Source organism: Tursiops truncatus, chromosome 5, assembly GCF_011762595.2.
Source record: "Tursiops truncatus isolate mTurTru1 chromosome 5, mTurTru1.mat.Y, whole genome shotgun sequence".
Taxonomy (NCBI): domain Eukaryota; kingdom Metazoa; phylum Chordata; class Mammalia; order Artiodactyla; family Delphinidae; genus Tursiops; species Tursiops truncatus.
Genome location: NC_047038.1, coordinates 68,474,615 through 68,501,333, shown reverse-complemented (window position 1 = coordinate 68,501,333; position 26,719 = coordinate 68,474,615). Strand labels below are relative to the sequence as shown.

The 26,719-nt window shown below is 35.6% G+C and overlaps 1 pseudogene; it reads left to right on the top strand.

Moving 5' to 3' along the window:
• LOC101331016 (mitotic spindle assembly checkpoint protein MAD2A pseudogene) overlaps window positions 1-23,646 on the top strand; it is a 73,095-nt pseudogene extending 49,449 nt beyond the window's left edge.
• Window positions 23,647-26,719: the final 3,073 nt, after the last annotated feature.

Genomic DNA, 26,719 nt, shown 5'->3' with positions numbered 1-26,719 from the left:
TGCTATGAACATAGGGGTGGATGTATCCTTTTGAATTATAGTTCTGTCCAGATATATACCCAGGAAAGGGATTGGTGCATCAGATGGCAAGTCTATTCTTAGTTTTTGAGGAACCTCCATACTGTTTTCCATAGTGGCTGCACCAACTTACATTCCCACCAACAGCGTAGGAGGGTTCCCTTTTCTCCACACCCTCTCCAGCATTTGTTGTTTGTAGACTTTTTAATGATGGCTATTCTGACCAGTGGGAGGTGGTATCTCATTGTAGTTTTCATTTGCATTTCTCTAATAATTAGGAATGTTGAGCATCTTTTCATCTGCCTGTTTGTCATCTGTATGTCTTCTTTGGAGAAATGTCTATTTAGGTCTTCTGTCCATTTTCCGATTGGGTTGTTTATTTTTTTGTTGTTGGTTGTATGAGCAGTTTGAGTATTTTGGAAATTAAGCCCTTATCAAGTCTCATCATTTGCAAATAAAATATCTCAGTCTGTAGGTTGACTTTTTGTTTGGTTTGTGGTTTCCTTTGCTGTACAAAAGCTTGTAAGTTTGATTACATCCCATTTGTTTATTTTTGCTTTTATTTTTATTTTCTTGGGAGACTGACCTAAGAAAACATTGGTACAATTTATGTCAGAGAATGTTTTGCCTGTGTTCTCTTCTGAGTTTTATGGTGTCATGTCTTATATTTAAGTCTTTAAGCCATTTTGAGTTTATTTTTGTGTATGGTGTGAGTATATGTTCTAACTTAATCGATTTACATGCAGCTGTCAAACTTTCCCAGTACTACTCCCTGAAAAGACTGTCTTTTCTCCATTGTGCATTCTTGCCTCCTTTGTCAAAGATTAACTGACCATAGGTGTGTGGCTTTATTTCCAGGCTCTCTATTCCGTTCCATTGATCCATTTGTCTATTTTTTGTGCCAATACCACACTGTTTTGATTACTGTAGCTTTGTAGTATTGTCTGAAGTCTGGAAGGGTTATGCCTCCTGCATTGTTCTTTTTCCTCAGGATTGCTTTGGCAATTCTGGGTCTTTTATGGTTCCATATACATTTTTGGATTATTTTTTCTATTTCTGTGAAAAATGTCATAGGTAATTTGATAGGGATCACATTAAATCTGTAGATTGCTCTGGGTAGTATGGCCTTTTTAACAATATTAATTCTTCCAATCTGAGAGCATGGGATATCTTTCCATTTCTTTGAATCCTCTTTAATTTTCTTTATTGATATCTTATAGTTCTCATGTAAGTCTTTCACCTCCTTGGTTAGGTTTATTTCTAAGTATTTTATTTTTTGGGGTGCAATTTTAAAAGGGATTTTTTTTTTTACATTCCCTTTTTTATATTTCATTGTTAGTGTAAAGAAATGCAACTGATTTCTGTATGTTAATCTTGTTTCCTGCTACCTTTCTGAGTTTGTCTGTTCTAGTAGTTTTTGTGTGGAATCTTAGGGTATTATATATATAATACTGTGTCATCTGCATGTAATGAAAATTTTACCGCTTTCCATCCAATTTGGATACCTTTTATTTCTTTTTCTTGTCTGATTGCTGTGGTTAGGACTTCCAATACTGTGTTGAATAGAAGTGGTGAGAGTGGGCATCCTTGTCTTATTTCCAGATTTTAGCAGGAAGGTTTTCAGTATTGAGTATTATATTGACTTTGGGTTTGTCATAAGTAGCTTTCATTATGTTGAGATATGTTCCGTCTATACCCACTTTGGTAAGAGTTTTTATCATGAATGGATGTTGAATTTTATCAAATGTTTTTTTTCTGGATCTATTGAGATGATCATGTGGTTTCTGACTCTTCTTTTGTTAATGTGGTTTATTACATTGATTGATTTGCATATGTTGAACCATCCTTGTTAACTTGGGATGAATCCCACTTGGTCATGATATATGATCTTTTTTATGTGTTGTTGGATTTGGTTTCCTAGTATTTTCTTGGGAATTTTTGCATTTATATACATCAAAGCTTTTGGCCTGTAATTTTCCTTTTTGGTAGTGTCTTTGTCTGGTTTTGATATCAGGGTGATGGTGGTTTCATAGAATGTCTTTAAGAGTGTTCTTCTTCTTCAGTCTTTTGGAAGAGTTTGAAAAGGATCAGTATAAGTTCTTCTTTGTGTGTTTGGTAGAATTCACCTGTGAAGCCATCTGGCCCTGGACTTTTGTTTGTAAGGAGTTTGTTGTTGTTGTTTTTTTTATTTCTGAGTCTAATTTGCTTCTAGTGATCAGTCTGCTGAAATTATCTATATGTTCTTAATTCAGTTTTGGTGGGCTGTATGTTTCTAGAAACTTGTCCCTTCTAGGTTGTCCAATTTGTTGTCATATATTTGTTCATAGTATTCTCTACTTTTTTTAAATTTCTGAGATATTGGTTATTATTTCTTCTTTTGCATGTCTTATTTTATTTGGTTCCTCTCCTTGGTGAACCCAGCCAGAGGTTTGTTAATTTTGTTTACCCTTTCAAGAACTAGCTATTGGTTTTATTGTTTTTCTACTGCTTTTTAATCTTTTAAAATTTATCTCCTCTAAGATCTTTATTATTTCCTTCCTTATGCTGACTATAGGTTTTGTTGTTCTTCTTTTTCTGATTCTTTTAGTTGGTAGGTTGGGGTGTTTCTTTGAGATTTTTCTTGTTTTTTGAGGAAGGCCTGTATCACCATGAGCCATGCCTGTATCACCATGAACTTCCCTCTAAGAACTGCTTTTGCTGTGTCCCATATATTTTATATGGTTGTGTTTTCATTGTCATTTTTCTCAAGGTATTATTTAATTTCCTCTTTAATTTCACTGCTGACCCATTGCTAAACAACAGTAGCATGTTGTTTAGTCTCCACATAATCGTTTTTTTCTCATTTCTTTTTCTGTGGTTGATTTCTGCTTTCATGCTGTTGTGGTCATAAAAGATACCTGAAATAATTTCTGTACTCTTAAATTTGTTGTGGCTTGTTTTGTGCCCTAGTATGTGGTCAGTCCTAGAGAATGTTCCATGTGTGCTTGAAAAAAATGCGAAAAAAATGCATGTTTTGGGTTTTTTTTTTTTTTGGTTGTAGTATCAATTAAAAGTCTACTGTTCTATTGTATCATTTAGGATTTCTGTTGCCTTATTGATTTTCTGTCTAGAAAATCTGTCCATTTATGTGAGTGGGGTGTTACAGTCTCCTACTATTATTGTATTCCTGTCAATGGAGTAATCATTCTTAATTCACAAAGTTATAAGTGCATATAAGTGGGAAAAAATATTTTAAATACCAGTTCAGTGCCTAGCATGTAGAATGTATCTAATGATACTCATTTCCTTTGTCTTTCTGAGCCTTCTTTCTTAGATCATCAGTCTTTCTACTTTTCTAGACTTCTCAGAACTTGGCATCTAATCTGCCTGATAACACTTTGTATTGAGATTTCAGTCCTCGTTCACTATGTAAATTCTTTTTGACTGAGCTTTGATATCTGAACATTTTTTGACTGAGCTTTGGTATTGTCAGCTTTTACGAGAATAATCAGACTTCTAACATGTTTACTATATTTAACCAAGAAAAAAGTATATCCATGACTGTTTATGTACAGTATATAATATTTTATTGCATAAAGATGTTTAAAACAAAGTTTCAAGCCTCAAAGGGAACAGAAGTACCATGTGCCTCAGAAACTCTTTATGAGAAAATTATTATCCTTGCTGTTTTACATATCGGTTAAGACCACAGTGGCTCAGGGAAATGATGTGAATTCCCAGAGAGCAAATTAGGCTGACTTGGGACTTAACCCTGTGGCATGTATCAATAAATAATGCCAGATGTGTAAGACTGACTTAAGAATACTCCTCAGGACAGGGCACATTACCATCATTAGATACCTCTTATATTATTTTCTTTTCCTATTCATTATTTCCATTTCATTTCTATCCTCATTATAAGTACTGTGATGGAAACAGAATCTCTCAGATTACCTGCTCAAGAAGTACTTGTGACCCCAGCTGTCAGCACATAGACTCTAACTGTTAATATCATTAGGATCTGACTCAGCTGCAGAGAACCAGGGACCACCCACATTGAATAACCAGTCAGAGCAGGAGTATAAAGACCTGTCCTTTTCAGCTTCCAAAAGACAATTCTTAGGTATTAAATATGTTCCAAGTCTTCCTGCAGACTGGCTAGATTTTACTGGTCTTGCATCATAGACTTCTTCCTCCATCCAAATTTGCTTTCTCTCTCCTTTTTTCACAGGTCTTGATCCCTGCATATCACATTCCATCATGGTATCTGTTTCCTGAGAGCCCAACCTAACACAATAGGCATCAGCTTTAATATTTATGACATATGAAAGTACCTCTTTCCCCAGGCCTCACAAACAGAATGTGTTTTCATGCTTTTTACTTTTAATGAACTGTGGATATTATTGTGTGGAAGCAGGTATCAGGGAATTAGTCAGACCAGCTGCCAAGAGTAAGTTTTCCTAAAGAAAAAAAAAATGTGTGTATGTGAGAGAGAGCATCTCTCTTCAGCATACTTTTAAAATCCCCTCCCAGTTCAAACTACCAGTTTACAACACGTTATATTTCACACATTCCGTTATAAGCCATGGAGACATTAAACTGACAGATGGGAGCATTCTGCTTTCAAATACAAGCTTTTCTCCAATTTGGTTCAGCAGTGTCATCCCAGATATGTATGACTTACCATTGAGTGAGCTTGAATATTTTTCCATATATTTGAGGACAAATTTTATATGTATTTTTGTAAATTATCTGTTAATGTCTTTTTTCCATTTCAGTATCAGTTTTTTGAACCTTTGTCCCTCAATTTCTAAGATCTCTTCAAGATCTTATTTTCATTTCCTTTGAATATATACTCAAGAGTTGGATTGCTGAATCATATGGTAGTTTTAATTTTATTCTTCTCCATATATTGTGCACCTTTTCTTAATAACATCTACTAAAATGTCCATCATTTCACCACTTAATTATGGAGCTTCATTAATAATATATCAATTTCTAATACATGGATTTTTAAAAATTATCTGCTTGTCTATTTGTATATTTTCAGAGCACACTACAGAACATTAAATTATCTAGAAAAAGGATTGCTATGACCTTATAGTTTACATTTAGTATGGGATTGATGCTTTCCCATATTCCATTCATTCTGTAGTAGACCTGTCCAGTAGAACTTTCTGCAACATTGGTAATATTCTATTTCTTCACTCTTCAATACAAGATTCATTAATCACATATGGCTATTGAACAGTTGAGATGTGGCTTAGTATGGCTAAAAAACTAAGTTTTTAATCATATTTATACTTAATTAATTTACTCTAATTCGTAGAAGTCCAGTGTTGTTAGTGGCTACCATATTGGACAAAGAAATTCTGTAAAATAAGTAACAGTGAGAGATAGAAACATTTTAATGTTTTGTACTTCATAGGTACCATTTTTTTTTCTTTTTTTTTTTGCGGTACGTGGTCCTCTCACTGCCGTGGCCTCTCCCATTGCGGAGCACAGGCTCCGGACATGCAGGCTCAGCGGCCATGGCTCACAGGCCCAGCCGCTCCGCGGCATGTGGGATCTTCCCGGACCGGGGCACAAACCCGTATCCCCTGCATTGGCAGGCGGACTCTCAATCACTGCGCCACCAGGGAAGCCCCGTAGGTATCATTTTTGAACTAGGATTTTGAACTAGAAACTTCTCTCTTTGAGTGTTCTGTATTGTATCTCATATCTTTCTTTCTGCTCGTGCTGGAAAGTATATGGCATCTTGTGCAGAAGAATGGAAGAGTATTCTAAAGAGAATAGAGAAATTTAGGAAAAGTGCTATTACATTTGGCTTAAAACACTCAGTTTTTACTCTCTCTAGTTTGATGTCAGATCTGATTCCTTTATCAAAAGAAATATCTTCCAAGATGACACAACCTTTGTTTTCCTTTCTATTTATTGTTTGTGTGCATATTTTTGAGCGTGTAGTATAATAAAAAGTAAAAAAAAAGATAATTATTTTAAATGTGTTCTAAAACATTGTTTTTAACTTACTGCTAAATTTAAAAATACAGTGATAGTAGTGATAAGCCTTTTGATCAGTGTTCTCCCCACCTAATGCTCAATATTGTTTTATTATTTTTTATGATCATGAAGTATTCTGGTGATTTTAAAGTCAGCAGGAATTAATATCTGAATCTTATTATACATTCTGTGACTAGTTCCAATTTTTTTTTATCTGTTTCTTAGGAAACTAGACAAAATAGTTCCCTCTCCCAATTCATAAACTTTTTTTGTAGATACTCAGTGACATAGGAGTACAAATACTCAATTAGCTTTGGCTATCTGTGTTTGGACCTTTGTGCATCTATTAAATGTTATCTTTTCATTCTATGGCAAGAATTTAAAAGTCCTGAACCTGAGATGTTGAGAGAAGGCATGATCTTTCCAGTCTTCTGATTTTTCATTCATCTCTGTGTCTTCACCACCCAGAACTACATGTCCATTTTTGCATTTTCTCCGAGGAAATGTGTGTGGCTGTTGGATTTTGTGCATCTTTTTAAATCTTGTATTTGCGTTGGACACCACCACTTTCACTTCCTTTTCCACACTGATTTTTCTCGGGATACTTCTTTTTTATCATAGCATCACACAAAACTCAGCTTTGCAAAATATAGACATATCAAAGACATAGAGCACAGTCAGACGTTAAAACTGCCAACTACCTGAAGCTTGTTAGTTCAAGGTGTCTGACAGATGTCACTGTGTTTCCCTTCTTTAGATTTCTTGAATGTTCCAAGATGTTCACAAACTCAGAGTTTTCATTTGCTCTTCTTGCTTCTTGGAATTCTTCCTATTCTTCTTCACATGCTGGCTTGTTCTCTTAGCCCATGTCTTCTGCTTAAATTTACAAAGCATTTTTAACATACCATGGGATTCACTTAACTGAAAATTTTATCTAAAATTTTTGAATATATGTTCATAAGTGAAAAGAACTTTGATTTCTATTCTCATACTTTTCTTATGGTTCTGAAATGAATGCTACACAAGCTTAAAAAATGCAGTGTGTATTACAATGGGTTTATATAATCCTTGTGTATTAGGTGAAATTCACCAGGGGAAAAAAAGGAACACGTAGGACTAAGGAATTTTAGGGTGGTGTGGTGACATTTTAATTTTTTATTAGTTACTAAAAAGTCAGTAGCTGATTCATGATATTTTCCTGTAAATTTTTGTATTTTATACTTTTACGTAAATGCTTTCCTTTCAAATATATTTGCAAATTTACAATGATTAAATTTCTTATATTCTTTTATCATTTTATAAATCTCTGATATGTCAGAAGCTATTTTACATTATTTATCCTGAATTTTGCTCACTCTTATTTTCTTTCTTTTTACCTTTATTAATGCTGCCAAAGATTTATAAATCATACTAAGCATTTTAAAGAACCAGCCTTGTTTTTTTATATTTTTGCTATTGTCTACTTCCCTATATAGTTCATGGATTTACTCACACAAATATACCTCAACAGTTTCTAAGCTTGCTATCTTTATTCCACTCTTATTATTTCAGAAGAATCTGTTATATTTACACATTAATCACTACCACAGAACTAAAAAAATCTGTCACAGTAACAAGTGTCCTTCATCTTGCTGAACATAAGGGGACATTTTCTATAAATCCTCTTAACCAAATATCTTACTATAACTTACACTCTTTTCTTCTTTTCTGATCCCTTTACACTAAAATCCTAAATACATTTATCTATACTATCGTCCCTATTTTGTCTTCTCTCATTTTGCCTTGATCACATTCCAGTAAGAATTTTGACCCCATTAGAATGATGAAATATACTTTGTCAGTGTCAACAGTGACATATCACTATATTCAAGGTAAAGTTTCAGTTTTCATCTTACCTGGTTGTAGCTATTGATACAATTGCTCATTCTTGAAGCACATCCTTAGCTTGGCTTCACAGATGCCACTGTCAGTCCTCTAACAATACTAACCTTATCTCTTAGTTGGTTTACTTGTTTCTTAATCTATGTGAAACCATGCCCACAGGGTTAAAAATTCCTTTCTGAAGCCATGCCCCATAATGTTAACAGAAACTGGTGACCTACAGAAATCCTTGAGCTTGTCTTACAGAACAGCAAATAAGGGAACAGCTGGTTAAAAACCCCTCTGTTTGTAATACAACAAAACTGGCTGAAACTGGGATGGAACCAGTGTGTCTGAACCAAGTCTGCATAATAGACTTGCTTGTCTATAGATGACCTTTTGATGTCACAGCGCCAAGTTCCCCCACATGTTTAATACCAACTCCCAAAATTTGCACATGTGACCCAAGAAGAGGCATGAAACCTGCTTGTACCTGTGCATAAGAACTTAGCAGCACTTCCTGGAACTTTGTATCCAGCTGCTCTCCTCCTTTCTTTACCACTCCAAAACCCTAACCCTTAAATATCCACCTCACTTGCCACCGTGGAGACGGATTTGAGCCCTACCTCCTGTCTTACCAATCAACTTTGCAATAAGGCTTTTTCTTTTCTTAAAAGCCAGTGCCATAGTATTGGCTTCTATGTGTGTCAGGCAGTGAGCCCTTTGCTGACATGTACACATGTAGTAATACTAAAAATTACTCGAGTCTAATGGCTGTACATTTATTCGTGTGCTAATAATTGCCTATATTTATTTTCCTTTAATTCAGGCTCATATTCATTTCCTATTCAGTATCTCCAGTTTACTATCCAATAAACTTCTCATACTCAACACATTCTAAGTCATTCTCTGATCTTTTCCAACCCGTGGCCCCAGCCTGTTCTGTGTATAGACTTCGTCATCTCAGCAAATTTCTCTACTCCTCATCCAGGTGCTCAGGACAAAAAACATTATCCAAATCCAAAGACTCGAATATAGAAAAACATAGTTTAACAAATTAGGTCTATTATGTTTTAGAAAGTTTCATAAAAGTAGAAACCCTTGAAAATGCAGGTTGCTTGTAGTTTGGGGAAAATACATTAACTTTTTTATAACACAAACAAGGCAAAATTTTTGACCTAAAAATAAAAAGAGTATTATGTTTTAGAAGTACTCATGTATTACGTATTTTAAAGTGCTGGGACCAAGTATAGTTTCATAAAAGGAGTAATAATTTGGGCCAGGATGACATGAGGGGCTTTTCCTTTGACAGGGCCATAAGAATTTATGTTTTTCCCAAATGCAGCAAGATGTTGGCTATGTTTATATAGTAATAAATTCAGTTTTGTCTTCTATGTATAAACAGATATTAAATATTCTAATATCAGTAAAAGCTATCTAAAATACTGCCTGAGCTCAGGAAGACAGCCATAACTTGAAAATTTAGTAGAACTTGCTTATTATAGCATAAATTTTTACTTTAAATTTAAATAATAAGCAAAGTCAACAAATTAACGATACTGAAGAGACCAAACAGTGGGAATCTATAAAGTAGCTATAAAATATTAATTTCTGTATTACTCATAATCTATAGTTCTGGCTCTATTTCTATTAAATTTCACTACTTTTATGTAATTATAAAGTAATTACATGAAACATGCAGTTGTGGGAAATCACTGGAGCCCAAGTGATTATGTTTCTAATCAAGAGGAAAAGCATTAAGAAGGCATCATTTCATATATTTGAAATTGTGGCAAAATATAAAACTGGCTAGAATCCTAATTTTTCAAAATGTTTAACAATAACCTAATATATTGACAAAAATTTTACAACCTTTTAATCTAAAACTGGTCATGAAATGAAACTCAAAACTTTACTCAGTACTAGGCTTTTTTCTGCCACAGTTCTGTAGTAGACAACCTCTAAGATGGTCCCCAATAATCCCCACCCTATGTTTTTCAAGTTCTTATAAATCCTCTCCCCCTTGTGTGTGGGCTGATTTTAGTGATGCACTTTATTTATTTATTCATTTCTAATGAACACAGCAAGTGATGGGATGTTATTTCTGGGATTAGGTTTCAAAGTACTTTGACTTCTGTCTTGCTCTCCCTTCTCTCACTTTCTTACTCTGATAGAAATCAGTTGACATGTGAGACGCTCTATGGAGAGGTGCACATGGCAAGGAACTGATGTTGCTGGCCAGTACCCGTGAGGACCTAAGTTCTGCCAACAATTCTGCTTGTAGGTGAAACTTCAGATAAGCAGCCTTGTGAGAGACCCTGAGACAAAACTAACCTGTGCCCAGATTACTAACCCAGAAAAACTATGAGAGAATAATTACTTGTTATTTTAAGCCACTAATTTTTTGGAGTAATTTATTATGTAATAATAAATAACTAGGATAAATCCCAACAGAGGTAGTATTTCCATATCTGCTTTTAATCCATAAATTCAGGATAAATAACTTTGTGATGCTTCAGGTAATATTATCTACAACTTATTCACTAGTGTTTGTTCTGTGGCATGTAGTTCATGATCAGTAAGTATCATTAAAATTCACTAAAGCAAAAAGCATATGTTATTTAGATTTAAAACTAGGAGGGACAAAGTTTTACCTTCTATTAGGCAACAATTCTTCTGAAATGTAATGTTTATGTATGACATTTAAAGGGCTGGGTCAGTATATGTTTCAGAACTGGTTAAACTTAAAGAGTAGACTAGTAGAAAGTTTTAAAATAAACACTTAGTGATGCTATTAAGCAAAAATTGGATAGGGGTAAAATTGTATTACTTTTAGGATGAACATAATAAACACCTTTCTAATTAGAAATTTTGTTTTTTTCCCCTAGTATTGATACATTTTGAGATTGTGTGGTTTATTTATTATATACACACAAAGGGTGGAGAGATATTGAGAGAGAGAGTAAAAACAAAATAGGATGAGATTTGACTTTCAAAATAAGTTAATCATTACAGGATAACATTAACAAAGGTGTGCAGTACCATATATATATATTTTTTTAATTGAAGTATAGTTAATCTACAATGTTGTGCTAATTTCTACTGTATAACAAAGTGACTCAGTTTTACACATATATATATTCTTTTCCATTATGGTTTATCCCAGGAGATTGGATATAGTTCCCTGTGTTATACAGTAGGACCTTGTTTATCCATTCTAAATGTAAGTGTGCATCTACTAACTCCAAACTCCAAACTACCACTCCATCCCTTTCCCTCCCGCACTCCCACTTAGCAACCACAAGTCTGTTCTCTATGTCTGCGAGTCTGTTTCTGTTTCATAGATAAGTTCATTTGTGCCATATTTTAGATTCCACATATAAGTGATATCATATGGAATTTGTCTATCTCTTTCTGACTTCACTTAGTATGTAATTTCTAGTCTCATCCATGTTGCTTCAAATGGCATTATTTCATTCTTTTTTATAGCTGAATAGTATTCCATTCGATATATGCAACATATGTTCTTTATCCATTCATCTGTTGATGGACATTTAGGTTTCTTCCATGTCTTGGCTATTGTAAACAGCACTGCAGTGAATACTGGGGTGCATGTATCTTTTTGAATTACAGTTTTGTCTGGATATATGCCCAGGAGTTGTACTGCTGGCTCATATAGTAATTCTATTTTTAGTTTCCTGAGGATCTTCCATACTGTTTTCCATAGTGGCTCCACCAACAGTGTACAAGTGTTTCCTTTTCTCCACATCCTCTCCAGCATTTGTTATTTGTAGACTTTTTAATGATGGCCATTCTGACCAGTGGGAGCTGGTACCTCATTGTAGTTTTCATTTGAGGATTTGTCTAATAATTAGTGATGTTTATCATCTTTTCATGTGCCTACTGGCCATCTGTATGTCTTCTTTGGACAAATGTCTGTTTAGGTCTTCTGCCCATTTTTTGTTTGGGTTGTTTATTTTTTTGTTGTTGAGTTGTGTGAGCCGTTTGTATATTTTGGAGATTAAGTTTGTGTTAGTTACATTGATTGCAAATATTTTCTCCCCTTCTGTAGGTTTTCTTTTTGTTTTGTTTATGGTTTCCTTTGCTGTGCAAAATCTTGTAAGGTTGATTAGGTGCCGTTGGTTTATTTTTGTTTTTATTTCTATTGCCTTGGGAGAGTGACCTAAGAAAACATTGGTACAATTTATGTCAGAGAATATTTTGCCTGTGATCTCTTCTAGGAGTTTTATGGTGTCATGTCTTATGTTTAAGTCTTTAAGCCATTTTGAGTTTATTTTTGTGTATGGTATGAGGGTATGTTCTAACTTCATCAATTTACATGCAGCTGTCCAACTTTCCCTGCACCACTCCCTGAAGAGACTGTCTTTTCCCCATTTTATATTCTTGCCTCCTTTGTCGAAGATTAATTGATGGTAGGTGTGTGGGTTTATTTCTGGGCTCTCTATTCTGTTCCATTGATCCATATGTCTGTTTTTGTACGGATATCACACTGCTGTTTTCATTACTGTAGCTTTGTTACTATAACTTTGTAGTATTGTCTGAAGTCCAGGAGAGTTTTGCCTCCTGCTTTGTTCTTTTTCTTCAGGATTGCTTTGGCAATTCTGGGTCTTTTATAGTTCCATATATATTTTTGGATTATTTTTTCTAGTTCTGTGAAAAATGTTATGCATAATTTGATAGGGATCACATTAAAACTATATAGTTCTTTGGGCAGTATGGCCATTTTAACAATATTAATTCTTCCAATCCAAGAGCATGGAATATCTTTCCATTTCTTTGCATCCTCTTTAATTTTCTTTATTAATGTTTTATAGCTCTCAGCATACAAGTTTTTCACGTCTTTGGTTAGCCTTATTCCTAAGCATTTTTTTTTTTTTTGGTGCGATTTTAAAAGGTATTGTTTTTTTGACTTTTACTTTCTGATATTTCATTATTATTATAAAGAAATGCAACCAATTTCTGAATATTAATCTTGTATCCTGTTACTTTGTTGAATTTATTATCAGTTCTAGTAGTTTTTGTGTGAAGTCCTTAGGGTTTTCTTTATATAATATCATATTATCTGCATATATTATCAATTATACCTCTTCCCTTCCAATTTGGATACCTTTTATTTCTTTTTCTTGTCTAATTGCTGTGGCTAGGACCTCCAATACTGTATTGAATAGAAGTGGTGAGCGTGGGCATCTTTGTCTTGTTCCAGATTTTAGTGGGAAGGCTGTCAGCTTTTCACCATTGAGTATTATATGGCTGTGGGTTTGTTATGAATGGCTTTTATTATGTTGAGATATGTTCCCTCTGTACCCACCTTGGTAAGAGTTTTTATCATGAAGGGATGTTGAATTTTGTCAAATGCTTTTTCTGCATCTATTGAGATGATCATAGATGTTACACTGATTGATATGCATATGTTGAACCATCCTTGTTAACTTGGGATGAATCCCACTTGGTCATGATATATGATCTTTTTTATGTGTTGTTGGATTTGGTTTGCTAGTATTTTGTTGGGAATATTTGCATCTATATGCGTCAAAGATATTGGTCTGTAATTTTCCTTTTTGGTAATGTTTTTGTCTGGTTTTGGTATCAGGGTGATGGTGGCTTCATAGAATGTCTTTGGAAGTGTTCTTCCTCTTCAGTCTTTTAGAAGACTTTTAGAAGGATCAGTACAATTTCTTTTTATGTTTGGTAGAATTCACCCTTAAGCCATCTGGTCCTGGACTTTTGTTTGTAGGGAATTGTTGTTGTTGTTTTTATTACAGAGTCTAATTTACTTCTAGTGATCAGTCTATTCAAATTATCTATATGTTCTTGATTCAGTTTCAGTGGGCTGTATATTTTTAGAAACTTTTCCCTTTCTTCTAGGTTGTCCAATTTGTTATCATGTAATTGTTCATAGTATTCTCTTTTTTTTAATTTCTGCATTATTGTTTATTAACTCTCCTTTCGCATTGCTTATTTTGTTTATGTGGTTCCTCTCTCTTCTTGGTGAGCCTAGCTAGAGGCTTTTCAATTTTGTTTAGCCTTTCAAAGAACCAGCTCCTGGTTTTATGATTTCTTTCTATTATTTTTTAATCTCTTATTGATTTCCTCTCTGATCTTTACTATTTCCTTCCTTCTGCTGACTGGCTTTGTTTGTTCTTCTTTTTCTAATTATTTTAGGTGACAGGTTAGGTTGTTTGAGATTTTTCTTGTTTTTTGAGGAAGGCCTGTATCACTATGAACTTCCCTCTAAGAACTGCTTTTGCTGCATCCCATAGATTTTTGTATGGTTGTGGGTTTTTTGTCCTTTGTCTCAAGGTATTTTTTTTTTTTTTTTTGCGGTACGTGGGCCTCTCACTGCTGCAGCCTCTCCCGTTGCGGAGCACAGGCTCCGGATGCACAGGCTCAGCAGCCATGGCTCACAGGCCCAGCCGCTCCGCAGCATGCGGGATCTTCCCGGACTGGGGCATGAACCCGTGTCCCCTGCATCGGCAGGTGGACTCTCAACCACTGTGCCACCAGGGAAGCCCTCAAGGTATTTTTTTAATTTCCTTTTTGATTTCCTCATTGACCTATTGGCTTTTTAGTAGCATGTTGTTAGTTTCCACGTAATCATTTTCTTTCCTGTGGTTTATTTCTAGTTTCATGCTGTTGAGGTCAGAGAAGACACTTGAAATAATTTCTATACTCTTATATTTGTTGAGCTTAGTTTTGTACCCTAGAGAATGTTCTATGTGCATTTAAAAAGAATGTGTATTCTGGTGTTTTTTTGGATGTAATGTCCTGAAAATATCAATTAAGTCTAACTGTTCTATTGTATCATTTAGGATCTCTGTTGCCTTAAGATTTTCTGTCTAGAAGATCTGTCCATCGATGTGAGTAGGGTGTTAAAGTCTCCTACTCTTATTGTAGTCCCATCAATTTCTCCCTTTAGGTCCGTTAGTATTTTTTTTAATGTATCTGGGTGCTCCTTTATTAGATGCATATATGTACAGGTGTAAAATCCTCCTCTTGTATTGATCCTTTCATCATTTTAGTTTCCTTTATCTTTCTTTATGGCCTTTGTTTTAAAGTCTATTTTGTCTGATATGAGTATTGCGACTCCCACTTTCTTATCATTTCCATTTTCATGAAATATCTTTTTCCATCCCATCAGTTTTAATCTATATATGTCCTTTACCCTACGTGGGTCTCTTGTAGGCAGCATATTGTAGGCTGTTCTTTTTTTTTTTTTTTAAATCCAGTCCGCCAGTCTATGTCTATTGGACAATTCAGTCTGTTGACATTTAAGGTAATTATTGATACATCTGTATTTATGGCCTTTTTAAACCTTGTGTTCCAGTTGATTCTGCTTCTTCTTTGTTCCTTTTTTTTATGTGTGTGGTTTGATGATTTCCTTTCATTTTATGCTTGTATTCTCTTCTTTTTTTGTTTTTTGTCTGTTTTTGATTTGTGGTTACCCTGTTTTACAAGTATGTTAACCCCTTCCAATATCTGCTTGCTTTAGACTGATAGTCATATAGGCTCAAACAGATTCTGAAAAAAAAAAAAATTTTATTTTCTTACCCTCCTTTCCTGATTTTATGATTTTGATGTCCTTTTTTACATCTTCATGTTTATCCTTTTGCTGTTCCTTGGGTTTTTCATCGCTTTCACAAGTAAGTTTTTTTTCTTTTTTTTAATATGTATATTGTCTTATTTAAGTGATTTATTTTCCAATTGTGACTTCTTCTTTCCTATATCTTCTTGCTTCTTTTCTATTTAGGAAGACCTCGCAGTATTTCTTTTAGAATAGGCTCTGTATTGCTGTATTCTTTTAGTTTTTGCTAGTCTGAGAAATTCTTTATCTCTCCTCCTATTCTAAATGACAATCTTGCTGGGTAGTATATTGTAGGTTTGCAGATTTTTCCCTTACAAGACTTTAAATGTATTTTGCCATTCCCTTCTGGCCTGCAATATTTTTGTAGAGAAATCAGCTGGTAGCCTCATGAGGGTTCCTTTGTAATTCTTTGTTTTTCACTTGCTGCCTTTAGAATCTTCTCTTTATCTTCAACTTTTGCCATTTTTATTATATGTCTTGGTGTAGGTCTGAGTTCATCTTGTTTGGGACCTTCTGCTCTTCTTGTATCTGGATATATGTTTCCTTCTTTAGGTTTGGGAAGTTTTCAGCCATAATTTCTTCAAATACATTTTCAATCCCCTTTCCTCTTTCTTCTCCTTCTGGAATCCCTATTATGCATAGACTGGCATGTTTTATATTATCCCATAGGTCTCTTATATTGCTTTCTTTTTTTTTTCATTTTTCTGTCTGCTGTTCTGATTGTGTAATTTCCAGTATTTCTACTTCCAGATCACCTATTCTTTCTTCTGCATGATTAATTCTGCTATTCATTGCCTTTTTCTTAGCTTTCTTCTAGGCAAATGAATTTTCTAATATTTTTTGGCTCCTGCTTATAGTTTCTAGTTCCTTTTTACAGTAATCTACATTTCTGTGATAGCCTTAATTCCTTCAGTATTTTCTTTACCTCCTCTTTTGAACTTGGTTTCTATTAGACCAAAGAGGTCTGTTATATTGTTCTTTCAGGGGTATTCTCTTGGTCTTTTAACTGGGAATGGTTCCTCTGCTTCTTCATTTTACTTATATTTCTTTTACTTTGTGAGTTTAGGAGAAACAGTTATCTACTGTAGTCTTGGAGGGCTATTTATATGCCGGAGTGTCCCAGAGTAGCTTATGTGGGTATAATATTTTTTTGGTGCAAGGGCTGCTTTTAGTTTGGATGCTTGCTATCTCTTCCTTTAGCACGTGCTGGCCATTATCCCCTTGAGTAGGGGGTGTGCAGGTGCGTTGCTCTTGCAGGCTCCCAGGAAGGTGGGGGCAGAGACTGGCACTGGCTCATGGGACCCTTGGCAGTGGCAGAGGTCTGCACTTGCCTCTGGAGTCTGAGATGGCAGCAGCGGCTCGCGCCTGCCCCTGGAGCTCTTGTAGGCAGTACTCTGCCACTTGAGAGTACATACGTGCAGAGAAAGAAGCTCCTATGGTGGTCCTGCCCCTCTCCTCCTGTGCACCCCAACAATGGCACCTTGCTTCTCTGGCAGGCCTGTGTTTCTTCCTGTACTCCCTTGGTTGGGGTGCACCACACCTCAGCTCCCTCAGGCTGTCTCCACATAGCCAACCCCAGTCCTTTCCCCAGGTCTGCTCCAAAGCCCGAGCCTCAGCACCCAGCCCCCGCCTCCACAAGCACAGGAGCGTCTCAGGCTGGGGAGCGCAGGGCTGTGGCACCAACCATCTGTGCAGGTGTCTCTCTGCTTTCCCCTCTGCAAATTGGTTGCACTGCTCTTCTCTGAGGCTTCAAAGCTCCCCCCTGCCATCCTGTCCTGGCTGATTTCTCCACCGGTAAGGGGACTGCCCAGCGTGTGGAAATCTTTCCTCTTTCACAGTTCCCTCCCAGGGGTGCAGGTCCTGCCCTGATTCCTTTCTCTTTTTTTCTTTTTTCTTTTGTCCTACCCAGTTATATGGAGATTTTCTTGTCCTTTTAGAAATCTAAGGTCTTCTGCCAGCATTCATTAGATGTTCTGTGAGAATTGTTCCACATGTAGATGTATTTGTGGGAGAAGGTAAGCTCCATGTTCTACTCCTCCGCCATGTTAATCTGATTCCTGGCATATTTTTTTTCCTTTGTGACTTATTTTATTGAAAGTCAACTAATCATAGTGGCTGTAATGAGATATAAATACAAACTACTTGGAGAATTGGTTTCTTTTTTTAATGCATGCCTTAAACCCTCAATCAGTGAAGATATATTTCATGACCTATAATTCTTCCCTCTAGGAGTCTATCCACATTTAAATTTCCACATTTTACTTTTAAGTACCTGCTATGTGTCATAAATTTATTTTGTGACTTTACGTGTCAAGAACAAATCTTCCTAACTTACAGCTTTGGTTTATATAAGTTCAAAAGGCTGTCATCTATTTTAATGTTTTTAGTGATTTTCTTTTTTCTTATTTTTAACTGGTTAAATAATTAAACCAGTTCAGAATATTATGTGGAAAAAAATAGGAATAAATTGTACAAATGTCACCATAACAAATACAAGGTAATGAATTCTCATGTATATATCTTCATTATATTTTTAAAATATCTTTATATTTTGGAAGAGGCACTTTATTATGAATTTCATCAGTACTAGTCACATTTATACTTTCACATCTATACTAAACATATCACCTACTTACAAACATCTACTTTTTTATTTCTACAAATGATAATGTGAGCCTAAAGGACAAGGGCTTTTGAGTGGTAGAGGTAGAAATTGAACCCACTTCACCTGCTCTCAATTCAGTGCATCTTATGCATGGCTCATATTGTACATTTTATTATCTGTCTCAGTAAGTCTCAGTAGTTGAGAAGCTAATCATATTTTTAGTAGAAAAGCATATAAGGGATGGAGAAAAGAACACTTGCCAAGAATTTGTATTTCTAGCTTTATTGAAATATAATTGACATGTATTATACATGTATAAAACATTGTATAAGTTTAATGTGTGCATCATGTTGATTTGATACACATATATATTGCAAAATGATTGCCATCATAGCATTAGTTAACATCTCAGTTATTTCTCATAATTACCATTTCTTTTTGTGGTGAGAACATTTTGGATCTACTCTTTTAGCAACTTTCAAATATATAATACACTGTTATTTTGTATAATCACCATGCTGTACGTTAGATACCCAGGACTTATAATTTAAGTTTGTACCCTTTGAATAACATCTCCCGATTTTACCCATTCCCCAGTCCCTGGCAACCATCAGTCTACTCTCTGTTTCTACAGGTCCAGCTTTTTTTGATTGTATAAGTGATACCATACAGTATTTTCTTTCTCTGTCTGATTTATTTCACTTAACATAATGCCCTCAAGGTACATCTCTGTTGTGCAAATTTCAGGATGTTCTTTTTACAGCTAAATAATATTCCATTTTATATATATACACACCATATCTTCTTTATTCATTCATCCATTGATGGGCACTTAGATTGTTTCCACATCTTAACTACTGTGAATATTGATGCAGTGAACATGGGTGTGCAGATATCTCTTTATAATCTGTCTCATTTCCTTTGGATATATACCCAGAAGTGGGATTGCTAGATCATATGAAAGTCCTAGTTTTAATTTTTTTTTTTTTTTTGTGTGTGTTACGTGGGCCTCTCACTGTTGTGGCCTCTCCCGTTGCGGAGCACAGGCTCCAGACGCGCAGGCTCAGAGGCCATGGCTCACGGGCCCAGCCGCTCCGCGGCATGTGGGATCTTCCTGGACCAGGGCACGAACCCGTGTCCCCTGCATCGGCAGGCGAACTCTCAACCACTGTGCCACTAGGGAAGCCCCTAGTTTTAATTTTTTGAGGAATCTCCACACATTAAAAGATACATACTCATGAAGCTGGAAATTAAGTTTTTTTTAACAAATGGGGCATTTAATGTATACTAGATAATTTCCAAGTACTTAAAATCATTAACTCATTTAATCTTCACAGTAACCCCATGATATGCATACATATATTTTTGTATGATTTGCAGATGAAGGGATACCGAGAATTTAAATAACTTGCCAAAGGTCACCACATTATTATATTGCAGACACTTTGAGCCTAGCACTCTGGTTCCAAACCAGTGATCTTAATCATTACACTGTATTTATCATTCTTAAGCCTGCTAATTTCAGGGGCAACATGTTTGATAGTCTGAATAAACTTCAGGCTCAAATAAGCCAATTTTTTTTCTTTTTTTTTTTTTTTTTTTTTTTGCGGTACGCGGGCCTCTCACTCTTGTGGCCTCTCCCATTGCGGAGCTCAGGCTCCGGACGCGCTGGCTCAGCGGCCATGGCTCATGGGCCTAGCCACTCTGCGGCATGTGGGATCTTCCCAGGCTGGGGCATGAACCCATGTCCCCTGCATCGGCAGGCGGACTTTCAACCACTGCGCCACCAGGGAAGCCACTAAGCCAATATTTTTGTTTAATTTTAAAAATTATTTTGGCTTATGTGCTCTTGTTATAACCAAGAAACTGAGAATTACTCTAAATATCCTGATTATGGGTTTAGAATCCTGTGCATTTTATGATTATGTTCATTCTTTCAAATTCACAGCATCTTAAAATAACAACAATTAAAAAAACCGCACAAAACTGCGAATGCATTTTACAAACACAACTTAGGAAGTTGGGCTACTATTTTCCTCTGTTTAAATCTTTCTGGGCTGCTGATTAGAACAATATGATTTAGGGTTTTCCCCCTAAGGATTAGGAAGCAATTAGTCCTAATGTGAAGGAATGACGGTCAATGCACATTGCACATGGGAAACATAGGATTTAATATTTGTCCTTGATAAATACAACTTCCTACTCAGTATTTCTGACATAGTTTTACAATGTTACTTGTAAAAAAAACTTCCTAGGGCTAGTGACTACAGGGTTTGTTACCAAACCAAACTTTGGCCTACTCACCAGACGTGGAAAAAAGCCAATCTACTGACACCGGGTTGTGAAGGAAAGTACAGTGTTGATTGAGGGCACCAAGCAAGGAGAATGGGCAGTTTGTGCTCCAAAGACCTGAACTCCCTGATGGATTTCAGGGAAGGGTTTTTTAAAGACAATGTGATCAGCTCATGCACAATTCTCTGATTGGTTGATGGTGAGGTAACTAACAAGGTGATGTTTCAGGGATCTCAGACACCAACCTTCTGGTTCCACCTGGCCTGGGGTCTTTGTGCTGGTGGTCAGCATGCAGTTAACTTCCTCCACCTGGTAGGGGTTTTAGTATCAGCAAAACAACTCAAGGATATGGCTCAAGATATTATCTATGGCCCTTGAGAAGGAACTAAAGGTCCTTGACTTTGTTTTATGGCTAAACTGTTATTATTTTGTCTTGCTTGACTGCTTTCCTTTATTTTTGCATTTGCTCACTTCTCTGATTAAATTTGCTCTTTGTAACTCATGGAAGGCAGAGGAGGCTAAAACTTTCTACAAACAAGAGCTGGGGGATCTAAGGTGGGGGGAGGTTGTCTGTCCCCAAGAGGGCCCCGCAGGGTCCTGCTTGGTTTCAGTTTGAATAGTTTCCTTTTATGTATGTAAAACTGAGACCTTTGTATTTTAAAATATTAGTGCTAAATTTGAAGGAGTTGACATTTAGATAACTAAGGAGGGAATGTTTTCAGCAAGACTGGGGTCAAATTCTTCTTAGACTAGACTGTTTCACATAGAATGGAGCTGCCAGTGGAAGTCTAATGTGAACACATGGCATTTAATTTCCATGAAAGTTTCAATATTCTGAGTAAAATGTGGCTATGAGTAAAATAATAAAATATAAGTGGAATAGCATTACAATAGTACCCTGCTGGGTTTCAGCCACCAGCAGTGGAAGGGGCTGTTCTAAGAGCATATGTCTTTTTGGCAAAATTCAAAGGCAGCTGCTCTGGTTAGTTTCATAATGCTCGTGAGATTTCCATTTGATTATAGAAATGATGTCTGCCCTCTGTTGCTAGGCCTGTCATTTTGCATTTGCCCTACCTGTGATGTTATTTGTTAAACTGGTTTTAATGAGAAAAAATACTTCCTGAGAAAAGCTTTAGCAACCCGCATATATTCTTTTTCCATATCTCATCCTTATTTGTATTCCCAACATGATGGATGACAACAGTTGCAAACTCATAATATGATTGTTCTTATCATGCCATGATCTCTTGTAAATGCTGTCCTTTTTTGAGGTGGTGACCTGTTATATTTCTCTCTGCTGTCCAATTATTTTCTTGTAAAGGACTGATAAGTTAAATATGTGCCTGCTGTTTTTCTCTCCAAGAGCAGTTGCTCCTTTTTACAAATATTTAGAAACTCTGGACTTCCGTATCATAACAAAATGGAAGACTTACTAATATTTTAATCTCTAAAAGTGAGATGCTAAGAGTCTCTGTACACAAATCTTAAATATGTATATATACAGTGAAGTATGTGCAAATTATTGAGACAGTAAATCTGGCTGGAATTGCTATTTTGTCATTTTTTGCTGATTATTTGGGCAGTATACATAGGATTTCTGAGTTTCAATTTACTCATCTACAAAACGTTGAGACAAGTTAACATATATGTTGAAAAAATATAATATGCAGATATATATTAAAATTTCTACATACAGAAAATAGGTGTATTAATCTGACATTAGTATTTCCCTGAGGACACCAAAGAAGTACAACTGACTACTAGGTGAGGAATATCTTATTTAAGTGGTTTGTCTTTTGAAGAACACTTTCTATCAACGTAACTCATTCTAGTTATCTAAAAAAAGTGACTTGTGGAAAAATTCTCTCTTGAAATATTTGTTTTGTTCTGGATTCACAATTTTTCTGTGACAAAAGGAAAACATACAGGACAGATTACAATTTATAAATAAAAGTCAGTAAAACCAGTCAGGATTATAGAACATTACTCAAAAGAGAAAATAGTTGGTTATGGAAATTGAAAGAGCAACACAGGTGCAGAAGTTAAGTGGAAATTATGCAGCCAAAATTTAAAAGAAACATTCAAGAAGTATTTGAAAATGAAGGATTGTTATGGCAAATCAGAGTACCAATAAGAGTATGATCAGTGAACTAATTATATTATGTAAATTAAAGCATAATGAGTAAAAGAAGCTTCTAAAGCTTCTTATTTTCAAATAATGTAAGAGGTTGAGAGAACGGAGCCCAGGCCACCCGTCAGGCCCGCGGCTTGGCTTCCGAGGCGAGGGGAAGCCGGGTGGGCTGGAGTGGCCCCGAACCCAAGCCCTCTCAGCCCCGGACTCCTGCCCGGCAGGAGGAATCTGGGAAGAGGCGGATGCAGGCGCCTCCTCCGGATGCGTTGCTAATGATGGAGGAGGACGCCTAGGTGCTGCTGAGGCCTGCTTCGTGGTACAGCCCCTTCGCCGGGAGAGTTTCTTTAAAGTGCAGAGCTCACCCCTCACCGTCACCCCCGCGAGGTGAAACTGGTCGACGGTGATGGACTAGAGTTCAGGAAGCGCCATTCTGGACCAGCATTTGGCATCAACAGCATTTTATATCAGCGTGGCTTATATCCATCCGAAACCTTTACTCGAGTGCAGAAATATGGACTCACCTTGCTTGTAACTACTGATCCTGAACTCATAAAATGCCTAAATAATGTGGTGGAACAACTGAAAGAATGGTTATACAAGTGTTCAGTGCAGAAATTGGTGGTAGTCATCTCAAATATTGAAAGTGGTGAGGTCCTTGAAAGATGGCAATTTGATATTGAATGTGACAAGACCACAAAAGATGACAGTGCCCCCAGAGAAAAGTCTCAGAAAGCTATCCAAGATGAAATTCGCTCAGTGATCAGACAGATCACAGCTACAGTGACATTTCTGCCACTGTTGGAAGTTTCTTGTTCATTTGATCTCCTGATTTATACAGACAAAGATTTGGTTGTACCTGAAAAGTGGGAAGAGTCAGGACCACAGTTCATTACCAGTTCTGAAGAAGTTCATCTTCGTTCATTTACTACTACAATTCACAAAGTGAGTAGCATGGTAGCCTACAAAATTCCTGTCAATGACTGAGGATGAGCTAAAGACAGTAATGTACTTGTATTCTCAAATGTGGTTTTCCTGAAACCAAATCAACTTTAGTTGATATATTTCATTGGTTAATTTTTAGATGGGGAAAACTTAACATTATACTTTACTGAATCTGTGCATAATTGTTCCATTCCTTGGTACCTGTTTCACTTTCCATATGGCTGATGTAAGTTATTGCACACTGTTCCAAAGGGAACTAGCAGATTTCATTAACATTGTAATGTCAATTCCTTTGAAGGTAGTACTGTAGATGGAAAAACTTTTGCCATAAAAATAAATGTCTTTCTAAATCAGACCTTTTGGTCAAGCAGCTTGACTCAGAATGTACAGAAATATTTAAATATAAAATAGAGCTAAAGAAATATGAATATTCAGAATGTTTGTTTAGATCCTGAAAGTAACTAATGATAGTCCATAAGTAATAAAATATTGCTCTTATTAGGTCCTTCTGCCATTTATTTCATTTGTATAGTTTCCATATTGAAAAATTTTCCAATTATTTGATTTTAATTTATATAACTTGAACCCATGAAGCTATGGATATTCCTACTGTTCAAATTGCTATAATACCAAACTTTTAAGAATGTCCTTTTATGTTTTATAAAATCAAGCTTTAAATGACAATGATGAAATAAAGTTAAATGTGTATGTTTTAAAAAAGAAAAGGTAATCCTTGGTGGCTTATGTGAAATAATGTCATTAGTGCATAAAATATTCAGAGTATCACATCCCTGCAATTAGCAGTTATGTTGAATATTTTTTATTTACCCTTTCCAATCCATTTTCCACCTTTCTTCAATCTACTCTGTGCCCTGGTAATGCCAACTTCCATGGAATAAATAATTAGAACTCCCTTACCCACATCTAGTTGTGTTTAGCAACAGGGTTTGTTTGGCATGGTACAGAGGATAGGAATACAGCAAAGTCAGAACATGTTATCTGCCCAGCTTCTTCCCTGCCATGTTGTGGGTTCCTCCCCTAGACCTCAGCCCTCAGCTTCTGTTGAGCTAAGTATTCTGAGCATGTATATGCAAATTGGGAGAAACTATTTGTATTAATGTAATTATTGTATTATTCCAACTATGCTAGACTAGTTCAGTATATGTAAACCTAGAAACAATGCCATAACAACTTAAAAAAGTAAATAATATAACAACAAAGTATCAGAAAGAGAAATTAAGGAAACAAGTCCATTTAACTTTGCATCAAAAAGAATAAAATACTTAGGAATAAACCTACCTAAGGAGGCAAAAGACCTGTACTCCAAAAACTATAAAATGCTGATAAAAGAAATTGAAGACAACATATTTTCCATTATAGAATGGAAAGATCACAAGTTTTATATTTAACACACCAAAGGGTAAATTGTTCCTGCAGTATTTACTTCCTGTGTAATTTTCATGTCCATTAACCTCAGTTTTCTAACCTGTAAGATAGTTTTGATAATACTAACTTTTCATAATAGTTGTAAAGACATCATTTGAATAGGATTTAAGAATATAAGACAGATGGTTGGAAAGCACTGTTTTGGTGTACAGTAGGAAGCCCCTATGCCTGAGACACCTAGGATCCATTTTACTAAAAATAACTTTTAACGAAATTACTTAAAATTTATTAGTTTTTCACATTTCTCTTTTTATTCCTTCCCCTTGCAAAAATTATGTTTCTATAATCTTGTGTTTGATATGTTTTACTTTCTTGTTATCCTTTAAATAAAGCTCTGAACAGTCATCATTTTTCCTCTAAGTATAACTTTGACTATTTAGAATTGCTTTGATGTATGCAATTCTAATTTTGATTTACTCCCAGATTTTCGTCCAAGAAAAATTGTTTTTTGAAAGGCAGAATTTTTTTTGAGATTAGTTTTTTTTCTCATTTTAAATTATATTTATAGATTAAACACAATTATATGATTCTATTCTGTTATAGCAGTCATATTATTGGGTTTTGACTTACAATTTATAAACAAAAACCAATATGTAATAGAATTTCCAATCCCATTCACCAGTCAAAATAGAGCTAAATCATTTCTGAATCTAGGATATCTAGAAATGGAGTTATAACTCTAGCTTTCCAGTAATTAAACTTCATTATCCAATTATTAATATGTTTTGATGTTCATAAAGTAAATAATATTGCTATGCATCTGGATTTTCGATGCTAAGCGATGAAACAGAAGTTTCAAAAGGATATTCACCTGAGTAAGAATAGTTCTGTAGGAACGTATTTTGTGATCACTGTTTTATTCTTCTGGGTAGGCAACTCTTCCCATGCTCTGTGCTCAGTTCTCTTTTGTAGATCCCCTTCTATTATTTCCATCTCCTTTCCTCTGCCTTTCTTTGCCTTCCAATTTCATTCTTCACAGTGCTTGGTCTCATCAGGTTTCATTGCCTGAACTGTCATTGTGTGTGTGTGTATGTGTAAGTATGTGTGCATATATATGTATGTGTGCATATATATGTGTATGTGTGTGCACACACATTCTGTGTATCTGTATATCTGTGTCCTTCTGGCTCTTTCCTTGATATATGGACCTATAAATCTGTGAAATCAGCATCTCCACTTAAAGGTTCTCAGGAACCCCAAAAACTCAGCATGTGTCAAACTGAAATCACTCTACCTGAATTTATTATATTGTGAATAGTATCACTCTCACTCCACTGTCCAGCCAAAATTCCAGTCTTCTTCCTTGTCTTGTCCCTCCTTCTTATCTTTCCCACATCAAGTAAAGCACTCCAACCCTCTAATCCTTTGAATCCTACCATCCAAATATTTTTTTGAACCTATCCACTCTTCTATCGCATCTTTCCCAAAATTTCCACTACCATGATTTAGAACACAACCACTTCTTTCCTGGATTAATGTTTAGTCTTCTAATAAGTCTCTCTGCTCTGAGTTATTTCCATGTCCACATGTTCTCCACACAGTAGCCTATTTCTGTTTTATTTCTAATTATCATTCATTTGTTTTGAGTTGAAAGGAAGCTATTGTTGGATATTAATATCTCCAGTTATTAAAAACTACTCTGAAAAGAAAACCTACTCTGCCAGTTCAGAGGCTGTTGTGAGGTGGTGGTGGTGGGGGCAGTGGTGGCAAAATAATCTGAGCATTTGAGGTACCCATTCCTCCATTCCTGATTCACCCAAGATAGCTCTGCATTTATCTTCTTTGTATATTATAAGTCTGCATTATTTTTATTGAAGAAAAGATGTGACAATGGTTGGAAACC